This window comes from Mustela lutreola, chromosome 1 (genome assembly GCF_030435805.1).
Source record: "Mustela lutreola isolate mMusLut2 chromosome 1, mMusLut2.pri, whole genome shotgun sequence".
Lineage (NCBI taxonomy): Eukaryota > Metazoa > Chordata > Mammalia > Carnivora > Mustelidae > Mustela > Mustela lutreola.
The window spans coordinates 284,826,898-284,839,260 of record NC_081290.1 but is presented as its reverse complement, the minus strand read 5'-3'; the positions used below and the strand labels follow the sequence as shown (position 1 = coordinate 284,839,260).

General features: G+C 40.2%; 1 protein-coding gene across 4 annotated transcripts in view; it reads right to left on the bottom strand.

Moving 5' to 3' along the window:
• The window catches only part of KDM2A (lysine demethylase 2A), a 115,060-nt gene that overhangs the window by 57,563 nt on the left and 45,134 nt on the right, over positions 1-12,363 (bottom strand). Inside the window, exon 2 of one of the 4 annotated variants that reach the window (XM_059148799.1) lies at positions 3,389-3,530. The exons of the other annotated variants lie outside the window; for them this stretch is intronic. The gene's annotated coding sequence lies outside the window, so the exon portion shown is untranslated. The remainder of the gene's footprint in view (positions 1-3,388; positions 3,531-12,363) is intronic. 4 annotated transcript variants of the gene reach the window in all.

Below are 12,363 nucleotides of genomic sequence, written 5' to 3'. Positions count from 1 at the left end.
ATTTTGAGCAGGGAATATTCCTTGATGCAAGCAACCATCTGCCTTTCTTAGATATTTGGGGGAGTGGAATGAGGTGAGAAAGAGAAATCATTTTCTAAAGGTCACATAAAACTAGTCTTGTCCTATAGGAAAACGGCTAAGCCACCCAAGGCTAACATGTACTCTGGTGAATATAATGTGACCATGAACATATTTATTACAACAAATAACACTGAAAAGTGCTTGTGAAATATTAAATTTAAAAATCAGCACATGAGAGGTGCCTGGGTGGTTCAGTGGGTTAAGCGTCTGCCTTTGACTCAGGTCATGATCCCGGAGTCCCAGGACTGTGCCCCACATTGGGCTCCCTGCTCTGTGGGGTGCCTGCTCCTCCCTCTCTCTCTGCCCCTCCTTCCATTCGTGCTCACTCACTCTCTCAAATAAATGAAATCTTAAAAAAAAAAAAAGGACAAAATGATAATGATCCTCTCAATAAATGCAGAAAGAGCATTTGGCAAAATGTGACATCCTTTCATGATAAAAGACAGTGAACAGATTAGGAATAGAAGGTAACTTCTCAGCGTGGAGTCGGCTTGAGGTTCTCTCTCTCTTTCCTCTTGCCCTCCCTTAGCTGCACAGGCGCTTGCTTGCTTTCTCTCTCTAAAATAAATAAATCTTAAAAAACAAACCAGGGGCACCTGTGTGGCTCAGCTGGTTAAGTGACTGACTTTGGCTCAGGTCATGGTCCCAGGGTCTAGGATGGAGCCCTACGTCAGGCTCAGCAGGGAGCCTGCCTTTCTCTCTCCTGCCTGCTGTGCTTGCTCACTCTCTGTCAGAGAAATAAAATCTTAAAAAACAAAACAGCCACCCCCCCGGCCTGCCTCTCTGCCTACTTGTGATCTCTGTCAAATAAATAAATAAAAACTTTAATAAAAGGGGGGGGGCCCTGGGTGGCTCAGTGGGTTAAAGCCTCTGCCTTTAGCTCAGTCATGATCCCAAGGTCCTGGGATCGAGCCCTGAGTCAAGCTCTCTGCCCAGCCGGGGGCCTGCTTCCCCCCTCTTTCTGCCTGCCTCTCTGCCTACTTGTGATCTGTCAAATAAATAAAATTTTTAAAAAACCCAAAATACAAAACACAAATGACCAATACACATATGAAAAGATGCTCAGTATCACTAATCATCAGGGAAATGCAAATCAAAACCACAATGAGATATACTTCACATCCATTAGGATATCTATTATTAAAAAAAAAAAAGACAAGTGTTAGCAAGGAAATGGAGAAACTGGAACCCTTATGCATTGCTGGTGGAAATATAATACAGTACAGCCTGTATGGTAAACAGCAGGGCAATTCCTCAAAAAATTAAACACAGAATTACCATATGATCCAATAATTCCACTTTTAGGTATATACCCAAAAGATTGAAAGCAGAGACTCAAACAGATACTTTCATACCAATATTCATAACAGCATTATTCACAATAGTCAAAAGGTAGAAATAGTCCCAAATATCCATTTACAGATAAACACATAAAGAGAATGTAGGATAATGATATAATGGAATCTTACTCAGCAATAAAAAGGAATGGAGTTATGACACATGGGGCACCTTGGATGCACCTTAAAGGCATCATGCTAAGTGGAAGAGGTCAGATTCAAAAGGATCAATATTATACGATTTCACTTATATGAGGAACCTAGAACAGGAAAATTCATAGAGACAGAAAGCAGATTAAAGGTTACGGGATTGGGGGGCTGGGGGGCTCAGTTGGTTAAATGACTGCCTTCGGCTCAGGTCAGGATCTTAGAGTCCTGGGATTGAATCCTGCATTGGGCTCCCTGCTTAGCAGGAAGTCTGCTTCTCCCTCTGACCCTCCCCCTTCTCATGCTCTCTCTCTCTCTCATTCTCTCTCCCAAAAAAAAAAAAAAAGTTACCAGGGGCTGTGAGGAGAAGGAATGAAGAATGGGGAATTACTGCTTTGTGGTTAGAGTTTCTACTTGGGATAATCAGAAAGTTTCAAAAATAAATAGTGGTAATGGTTGCACAAAGCTGTGAATTAATTAATTAATTAATTGACTGCCATTGAAGTGTACACTTAAAAATAGTGAAAATGGCAAATTTTATGTATATGTATTTTGCCACAATTTTTAAAAATCACACAACATACCAAAACCATTCCTAGAGAACCAATGTACAATTTTATCCTTTTAAATTCTATATCAAATAGTTTCTTTTTTTATACCTAAAATAGTCATCCTATGAAAGTCAGGAAATAGGATGGCATTATTTTACAAATGAAGAGGGGAAAAAAGATAAAATTGACCTAAGTTAAGTTTTTTGGATAACAGAAAAACAAGAAACAAGAAGTGTCTATAAGCAAAAGTATCTAGTGTCAATTCTACTATTACTACTATGCTGTGTGATTTTAGGCAGCTAAGTAAATCATTTAACTTCTCTAGATCCTAATTTTCCCTTGGAGGTAAGTAATTTAAGGTCCCTCTGTGTTCTAAAATAAAGTCCTCTATAATTTGGTTCCAACTGAGATCTCACTCTTGCTCCTATATAAACTATAGCGTATGGAAAATCAGCTACGTACCAGACCCAGAGGTCTGTTTCTCTTTATTCAAAGAATATCTAATTTTAGATCCAGCTCCCTGTGTCCTAACCTGGCACAGGTAGAGACCTGTGGTGAGACCTGGCAGAGGTTGGCAGGGTAAACCTCCTAGGGACTTCCACATCTTCCTCCTGTCCTTCCATAACTCCTGCCCTCTTATTAAACAAAACTTCACATATCTCCATCTACCAAATGTGAGAAGTAGTTCTTTGGGGGCGCCTGGGTGGCTCAGTGGGTTAAAGCCTCTGCCTTCGGCTCGGGTCATGATCCCAGGGTCCTGGGATCAAGCCCGCATCAGGCTCTCTGCTCAGCAGGGAGCCTGCTTCCCCCTCTCTCTCTCTGTCTGCCTCTCTGCCTACTTGTGATCTCTGCCAAATAAATAAATAAAATCTTAAAAAAAAAAAAAGTAGTAGTTCTTTCTGGGGCGCCTGGGTGGCTCAGTCATTGAGCGTCTGCCTTTGGCTCAGGTCATGATCCGGGGGTCCTGGAATCAAGGCCTGCATCGGGCTCCCTGCTCAGTGGGAGGCCTGCTTCTCCCTCTCCCACTCCCCCTGCTTGTGCTCCCTTTCTCTCTGTGTCTCTCTCTGACAAATTAAAAACAAAACAAAACAAAAAAGAAGTAGTAGTAGTTCTTCCTGGAGAGCTTAGGCAATTCTCATCCCCAAAGGTACAATGAAAGCAGAGAAGGAATAAGTTGCATAAAGTAGGAAAAGGCTGTTACTATAATGACACCCAGAAAGGCTACTGCTCTGAAGGTAAACAGTCCTATTAAGATTATCATCCTTGGGGCGCCTGGGTGGCTCAGTGGGTTAAAGCCTCTGCCTTCGGCTCAGGTCATAATCCTGGGATACTGGGATCCAGCCCCACATGGGGCTCTCTGCTCGGCGGGGATCCTGATTCCTCCTCTCTGCTTGCCTCTCTGCCTGCTTAATCTCTGTCAAATGAATAAATAAAATATTTAAAAAAAAAAAAAAAAGATTATCATCCTTTCAGGGCGCTTGGGTGGCTCAGTTAAGCATCTGCCTTCAGCTCAGGTCATGATCTGGGATCCAGCCCATGTCAGGCTCCCTGCTTGGCACGGGGTCTGCTTCTCCCTCTCCCCAACCCATCCCCTACCCCCGACTGTGCTCTCTCATTATTTCTCTCTCTTTCTCAAATAAATAAAATCTTTTCTTTTTAATTTTTTCAAGATTTTTATTTATTTGCAAGACAGTGAGAGAGAAAGAGTGAGAGCATGAGAGGGAAGAAGGTCAGATGGAGAAGCAGACTCCTCGTGAAGCTGGGAACCCAATTTGGGACTCGATCCCCATGACCTGAGCCAAGGGCAGTTGCCTAACCAACTGAGCCACACAGGTGCCCCATCAAACAAAAAATCTTAAAAAAAAAAAAAATTATCATCTTCCCTGCTTTATAAAAAAAAAAAAAAAATGAAGGACAGAAGTAATGTGCCCAAGTTACAAAGCTAGTAAAATTGGTGTCGCTGGAATTTGAATCCTGACACTTTGGTTCTAGAACCAATGGTCTTAACTACAGGTCTATGCTGACACTAGTTTGGAATGAAACTTTAACCACACCAGCAGCTTGAGGCAGCTAGAAGAAACTGGCAAAGGAAGGAGACTCCAGACAGCTTAAATGGCTCTGACAAAGAGAGGGGAAGTGGTGGGATCTTTTGGAAACAAATGACACTCTATAAATTAGAAAACTGCTTCATAGATAGGAGGTTAACAAAAATCTTCCCCAGGGTGGGAGATTTTTGGCATTTGCTAAGGAACACTACATTTCTAGGTCTGCTGCTGTTTATTTGACCATTCCTGGTTTTAAAAGATCTTTAAAATTTTTAAGTAATCTCCACGCCTACTGTGTGGCTTGAACCTACAGCCTTGAAATTAAAAGTCACATGCTCCACAGACTAAATCTGCCAGATGCCCCCTACCATTCCTGAATTCTAATTCTAGTTTTTACCTGACAAATTATGTTACTGGTCTTTCAGCTATTCTGACTGAAAAATATTACTATTCCTAACCAGAAACCATTTTATATCAGAGTGCTTTGAACTTAGTGCATTATATATGTTAGTAAAATTTGTTCTCATTCACTAAATTTGTAGTAAACTAACATTTATTTGCACACTTTCTGTAAAGATGAAATTGCCAATATTTTTTACCAAGATTAATTCTTCATCTCCTATTTTCTCCAAGATTTTGATTTTACTCCACTGCCTAAGGGAAAAAAAAATTAATTACAGAGCCTCCACTGGTGATGGTTTAAGAAGTCAAGAAACAATTAGATTTTCATGTCCCACATCATGATATTGCTATTAAAAAAAAAAGTTTGAGGGCACATTTTTAAAAATTTAGATGGATTAAATCTGGATTTTTGCAAAATACACCAAATCCCCACTTGATTACATACACTTTAAAAGAAGAAAAATGCTCAGGCTCTCATCCTCCCCCACCCTTCACAAACATACAAATACATATATATCCCCCAAATCAAGTGAACTTTAAAGTGTTGTTCTCATTTTCTCTTATTTCATGTTTTAAGAAATCAACATGACCTACCTCAAGGTCACACAGAAGCAGATACACACACACACACACACACACACACACACAAACACACACTGACAGATTGCTGTCTATACCCTCCTCCCACTGCATGTGAGTACTATAAAAATTATTATCTGAACACTTAACTCATTCATAAAACAGGGACACACTGACTATGGAGTAACAACCAAATACTCCCCATACAAAGAAAAAGGCACAGTTCTAGCCCTCAAGAAGACTGCTGGCCAGTAGGGGGAGACAGACATGTAAATAAATTATAGTATTGCAATTCAATGTGACATGTATTAAGACAAGTAGATGCAAATGTTATTAAAACTCAGAAGGAAGAACAACTAGCACAGAGGGGTTGACTAAGGCTCCACCATAAGAACTGATACAAGAGGAAATGTTTATTCATTAAGTATAACTTTACTAAATACCTACTAAGTTCCACCGACAAAGGATACAGACTCTTAATGTTGCGCCTCTATGAAGAGGTGACCTCTTCAAACTTTTTTGGGCTTCCCTCTCACCCTACTGGATTTCTCAGTATCTCATTAATAAGATATAAGTAGACAGAGCACAAGCATTTTTCAAAAATAAAAGATTATAATCTTGGGGCACCTACATGGCTTAGTTGGTTAAGCATCTGACTTTGTCTCAGTGTCCTAGGGACAGGGTCCACGCTCAGCAGGGAGCCTGCTTGTCCCTCTGCTCCCCTACCCCACCCTGCTCACTCTCTCTCTCAAATAAATCAATAAAATCTTTTTTTAAAAAGGTTATAATGTTGGGCGCCTGGGTGGCTCAGTGGGTTAAGCCGCTGCCTTCGGCTCAGGTCATGATCTCAGGGTCCTGGGATGGAGTCCCACATCGGGCTCTCTGCTCAGCGGGGTGCCTGCTTCCTCCTCTCTCTCTGCCTGCCTCTCTACCTACTTGTGATCTCTCTCTGTCAAATAAATAAAATCTTAAAAAAAAAAATAAAAAGGTTATAATGTTTATTTAGAAAATCTGTATAATTTCATTTTACCTTACTTAATGGGGGATTGAACATCCTAAGGACGTACAAAAATAGTGGAAATCACTTCCTTACAGTTTTTACCTTTTGATCCATGTAACACTGTCCCCAAAATAGTAGGAGACCTGAGCCCAAGGATTAAGGAAGAACCCACCCTTAGTTTTTTTTATGTATAACTACTCCAATACATTACAAAGAAGGCATACTGATGAACTGGCATGGCTGGAAAAGCTTGCCTTTCTTTTTGAAAGTTCAGCTATGTCAGTCTCAAGTATTTTCTGGGCAACTTACATCAACTTCTGCAGAGATCAACAGTACACAGAACACTTTCTACATATGAAATCTTTACGAGACCAGTTAATTTCAAGAAAAAGACAAAGTAATCCATAAAAAGAAGATATCTACAGAATTTGGCAAGAAGCTTATCTACAACTAAGTCTCTCTTGATTTAGAAGGAAAAAAGGGGCATCTGAAAAGGCAGAAGCTCAAAGATAGTGAGCTTCACTTTGTGTTGGATATACAACACAATGTGAACTTTCTCCTCAAGGTTCCTGCAGAACTGGTGTCAAATACCTACTATATATACAGAATGATCCTAAAATTCTCTGAAAGAGTCAGCATACACTTAGCCTGACCACAAATATGCCCTCCACAAAACCAACTAGCTGAGAAATGAGTTAAAGTGCTGGATCCCTTCCACTACCATTGCCTGCTTTTCTACATACCATTTAGTATAATCAACTGTTCAGTGCGCTTGCTGCAGATTTAACCATGATATCATCACAATTCTGCAAAGGAAAAAACCTTGGCTGTTAAGTAGCAAAATCACCCTCTGAAGTTCAGGATGAAGATAAGATACCTCATCAACATCCTGAAGGAAAATAATCTGAGTTCAGATGTTATACCAAAAGCACATTTTTGTTCCCTCAAAGGAACAAAAATTCGAATATACCTACTTTTCTCTTTGGATAATGACAAAAGAAGTATTTGTAATATTATATTTTCTATCAACATGCAAAATATTCAATTAGTTTATCCATAAGCAGCCTGGTAAAGATGTGTTAATTCCTCACTCTACCTTCTGTCCCATTCTTTCAAATTTTCACTTCCTTTTTGTAGCCCCAGAACATTTTTTAAATTTATCACTTTCACTATCTGACATTTAAAAATTAGTCTAAAGGAAATTGTATCCCCCCCAAAATGTTAAAGGTTTGCTTTTTCTAATTATTTACCTCCTAGAACAAAAAAGGGAATTTTGGGGGCGCCTGGGTGGCTCAGTGGGTTAAAGCCTTTGTCTTCAGCTCAGGTCATGATCCCCGAATTCTGGGATCCAGCCCCACATGTCAGGAATCTCTGCTCAGCAGGGAGCCTGCTTCCCTTCCTCTCTCTCTGGCAGCCTCTCTGCCCACCTGTGATCAGTCAAATAAATAAATCTTTAAAAAAAAAAAAAAAGGAATTTTAGAAAGCCTAATTCTAAAAAACAAAAAAAACAAAATTCTATTCTATTCTAAAAAAAAAAAAAAAAGAAAGGAAACAATCTTTAAATTATCCACACACAACAAAAAAATATCATCCAAAAATGTAAACAATAATGAATTCAGAAATACTCAGTTTCTCGCTCAACCTAACCAATTTCTTAACTTTATTTTCAATAGCCAATGAACATCCACTGAGACCCAAATACTCCCTGAACACTTCTGTTTACTGCTTGATTTGTTTCTACAGAAACAGACACCCAGAACACAGAATACAAAGATAATGCCTAGTTTTTTTCACCATCTTCTGTAACTGATGCAACTGATGCAACTCTAAGTCATTAGTATAATACATGATACAAGCCATGCCACTGCAGCTCCTGGAAGGTAAAGATTAGTGTATCTATTAGGCAAGAACAATTTACAGAAAAAGAGAAAACAACAACAACCTAGAAGTTTATCTCAAATTTAAAGAAGTAAATAATCTTTATGCCTGTCACTGAGTAAGGTACTGCAGACCTCAGAAGACAGCTTGTTCTGAAAAACACTGACTTGAGACATTTGCTCAGTAAATAACACAATGAAATGTGCCACACATGCATCTTCTCCGAAGTCTTTCGGTTAAGTTTAGAGAGCCAGCAAGTAGTCCCTGGAAGCAAGATTATATAAATGCACCTACTTCCAGTCTTGCTACATTGCTGTCATCAGGATGCTTTCCTCTACCTCCCTTCTCTCTAGAACTGATAGGTTTTTGATTCACAAAGGTCAATTTCTTAAGCAACATATGACTTTTTTTTCCAAACTGTCAAACTTGAGATTTAAAGGGGTCATGAAATTTCATGTGTAGAAGTAGTAGCTCCAGAAGGAACTGACAAAAGATCAAGAAGCTGATATTATAAACTGTCCCCCACAAACACATACACTCCTCCCCTCTCCTACTGTCATGACTACATTACAATCCTGGCAAGACCTCTTTCCTTCTGAGCTTTCAGTTACCCATCTGTGCCAACTCAAGTTAAAGCAGAAAAAATTATGTCTTCACTCCTGTAACTACCTAGGAACATTAGTTTAAGACTGGTAAACTGGGGGCACGTGGGTGGCTTGGTTGATTAAGTGTCTGCCTTCAGCTTGGATCCATTCCAGGGTCCTGGGTTTTAAGCCCCACACTGATCTCCCTGCTCCATGGCAAGGGACTGCTTCTCCCTCTCTCCCTGCTTATGCTTGCACTCACTCACTCACTCTCTCTGTCAAAAAAAAAAAAAAAAAAAAAGACTGGCAAATATCTTCTTGTTGCTGGACTGTTTAATGCTTGAAGTCGGTTTACTTTTTCTTTCTTTTTTTTTTTTTAAGTATTTTTTAATTTATTTGTCAGAGAGAGAAGGAGAACATAAGTAGGGAGAATGGTAGGCAGGAGAAGCAGGCTCCCCACTGAGCAAGGAGTCTGATGTGGGACTCAATCCCAGGACGCTAGGATCATGATCCAAGCCTAAGGCAGACACTAACCAACTGAGCCACCAGGCATCCCTGAAGAAAATATTTAATAAAAGTAGTTATACTCGGGATGCTTGGGTGGCTCAGTCAGTTAAGCCGCTGCCTTCGGCTCGGGTCATGATCCCGTGGTCCTGGTATCGAGTCCCCCATCGGGCTCCTTGCTCGACAGGGAGGCTACTTCTCTCTCCCCCTCTGTCTGCCACTCTGCCTGCTTGTGTGCACCCCCCCAATCTGACAAATAAATAAATAAATAAAACCTTAAAAAAAAAGTAGTTATACTCAAGCTACTAAGGGAAACTAATAGTGCAACTTAATGGCCACATCTTTGCTAAATTTCTCTAGACTTAAGCATCACATCTTATAATATTACCAATCACCTTCAGCCAAGTTCAAATTCTTAGAAAATTCACTTTCAGGGGACCCTTCGTGGCTCAGTCAGTTAAGTGTCTGACTCTTGATTTGGGCTCAGGTCATGATCTCAGTGTTGTGAGACTGAGCCCCACGTCTCAGCTCTACACTAGGCATGGAGCCTACTTAAGATTCTCTCTCCCTCTTCTTCTGCCCTTCCTCTCACCTCTCCCTCAAAAAAAAAAAAAAAAAAAATCACCTTCAGGTATGACTCTATTTATTATTTATTATCTTAAGCAATACTACATAATGAAAACAAAGGAACTGGAGTAAGAAGTGGGTGTGAGCCTGGGTCTAAGTACTGCCTTGATGAGCTTCAAATTCCCTAAGACATTTTTTTTCTTGGTTGAAAATGTCAAGAATTTCACCAAACATACAGGATTGCTGTGAGGTTTAAATGAGAACATATGGGGAGCCTGGGCAGCTCAGCTGGTTGAACATCTGCTTCAGCTTAGGTCATGGTACTGACATCCTGGGATTGAGCCCCGAGTTGGGCTTCCTGCTCAGTGGGGAGTCTGCTTCTTTCTCTTCACCCTCTCCCTCTGCCCCTTCCCCCTGCTCAAGCTCTCTCTCTCTCTCTCTCTCTCGCAAAGAAATAAAATCTATAAATAAATAAATAAATAAGAACATATGTACAAATACTCTGCAAACTGTGAAGTGCCTTACAGATTAAGAGAGAGGCTATGTAGAGTAGTGGCAGGGTTTGGACCAGGTTTCCAGGGTTCAAATCCTGGTTTAGCCTCTCACTATATATGATCTACTTAATAGAAGCCATCACCCAGGACTGTATATGGATCAAATTAAACAGAAACAAGGTAGCCAGCACATGTTTTAAAAAAAAAATAGCAACTGTGGTTTTGAACATGAATCAAAATTGGGACTGGGAAACCAAACATCATGCCCCCAAAGAATGGTCTGTGTGGCTAGAGATAAATCATACTTCAAATGCCTCTTCTCAAACAGCATTAAACATCAGACAAGATTTTTTTCTTTATCATCCCAAGCAATAAGTTAATAAATTTTCCAAGTCCACCCCTTTGGAATGGAGCTCTTTTCTGATTACACCATCTCTAAATCTCTTCACACCAAATGTCTAATCCTAGGGATGAAATTTTATGAGATCCAACAACTGCATTCTCTCCACCCCCTCACTGCCAATAATTTAATATGAAGGTTTAATTTCTGGAAGGTGTTATTCAGGAGAAGGCCCTTTTCTAAGTAACAGAGTTCATATCATTCTTAACTTCTAGGTAGAGGGAGCTTGAAAGAATGGTCAAATCTGAACAGGGGAAGTGTAGAGTCAGAAGACATAGCAGCAATGAGCTTATACTAGAACAAACTCCTGGACATTAAGACAATCAGACGGGCGCCTGGGTGGCTCAGTCATTTGAGTGTCTGTCTTCAGAGCAGGTCACAATCCCAGGGTCCTAGGATCAAGTCCTGCATTGGGCTCCCTGCCCCTACCTCTGCCTGCCACTACCCCTGCTTGTGCTTGTTCTCTCTCTCCCTGACAAATAAATAAATAAAAATTTAAAAAATATATTTACCAATAAAGAAGACTAGAGAACGTTGAAAGTAAATTCAAGGAAAAGAGAGGGCTGTCCAACAAAAATAAAAGGCTTAAACAAAATCCACACCTGCTTGCCCGGGTTGCTCTAAATCTTTAGAAATAATCATTATACATACTTACAGACCATAAGAATTAAAACATCCTAATCTGAATTATTTGGTATAATAATGATTCTCTTAAATTGTTGGAATGTAATGAGAGAAACCCTGGTGAAAAGTATGCCAATTTGTTAGAATTTCTTATTGCCAAGAGGAACAGGATTAACCAAAGAAACTGATATTATTTAATAAATTTTAATTTATCCTTCATTATACTTCTTAGGCAATCTGTTCAGTAGTGGGAAGAAAGTTCCTAAGATAGACAGTAAATAATCAGAAGAAGGCCCTAAAAGCTCTCTCCCCACCACTATCCTCATGGGAATTCTTTTTTTTTTTTAATTAAAGATTTTATTTATTTATTTGACAAAAAGAGATCACAAGTAGGCAGAGACACAGGCAGAAAGAGAGAGAGAGAGAGAGAGGAAGCAGGCTCCCTGCTGAGCAGAGAGCCCGATATGGGGCTCGATCCCAGGACCCTGAGACCATGACCTGAGTGGAAGGCAGAGGCTTTATTTAACCCACTGAGCCACTCAGGCGCCCCTATCCTCATGGGAATTCTAAACCTGTGTCTCCCATGGCCTTTGCCCAAGGAAGTACACGTTTTAAGTCCTTACTACAGGTGGAGTAGTGTCTAAGGCACAACAGAAAGAAATGGATGGAAGACAGCTACTATTTTCAAGAATCTCACAGTTTATATGGAAAACAAAACCCAGTTAAGAAGGCTAAAGGCACAGGAAAAAGCAGAATGAGAACAAGATCCTACAGAAAGTTTAAATGATCCAGCTTCACACAGGTGAATGTGGCTAAGAAATGCAACAGCTGGAGGCACCTGGGCGGTTCGGTCAGTTAAGCATCTGCCTTCGGCTCAGGTCATGATCCCAGGGTTCTGGGATCGAGCCCCACACTGGGCTCCCTGCTCAACAGTAAGTTTGGTTTTCCCTCTCTCTCTGCCCCTCCACCTGCTTGTGCTCATGGGCCCGCACTCTCTCTCTCTAATAATTTTTTTTTTTTAATCTTAAAAAAAGAGAAAGAAATGCAACAGCTGAATATCAATGTGGCTAGGTATTACTACATATTCAAAAATAGTAAGAGCTAACATATGAATGCTTCCTATATGCTAAGTATTTTCAAGGCCATTTTTCTAGCTCATATAATCCTCAA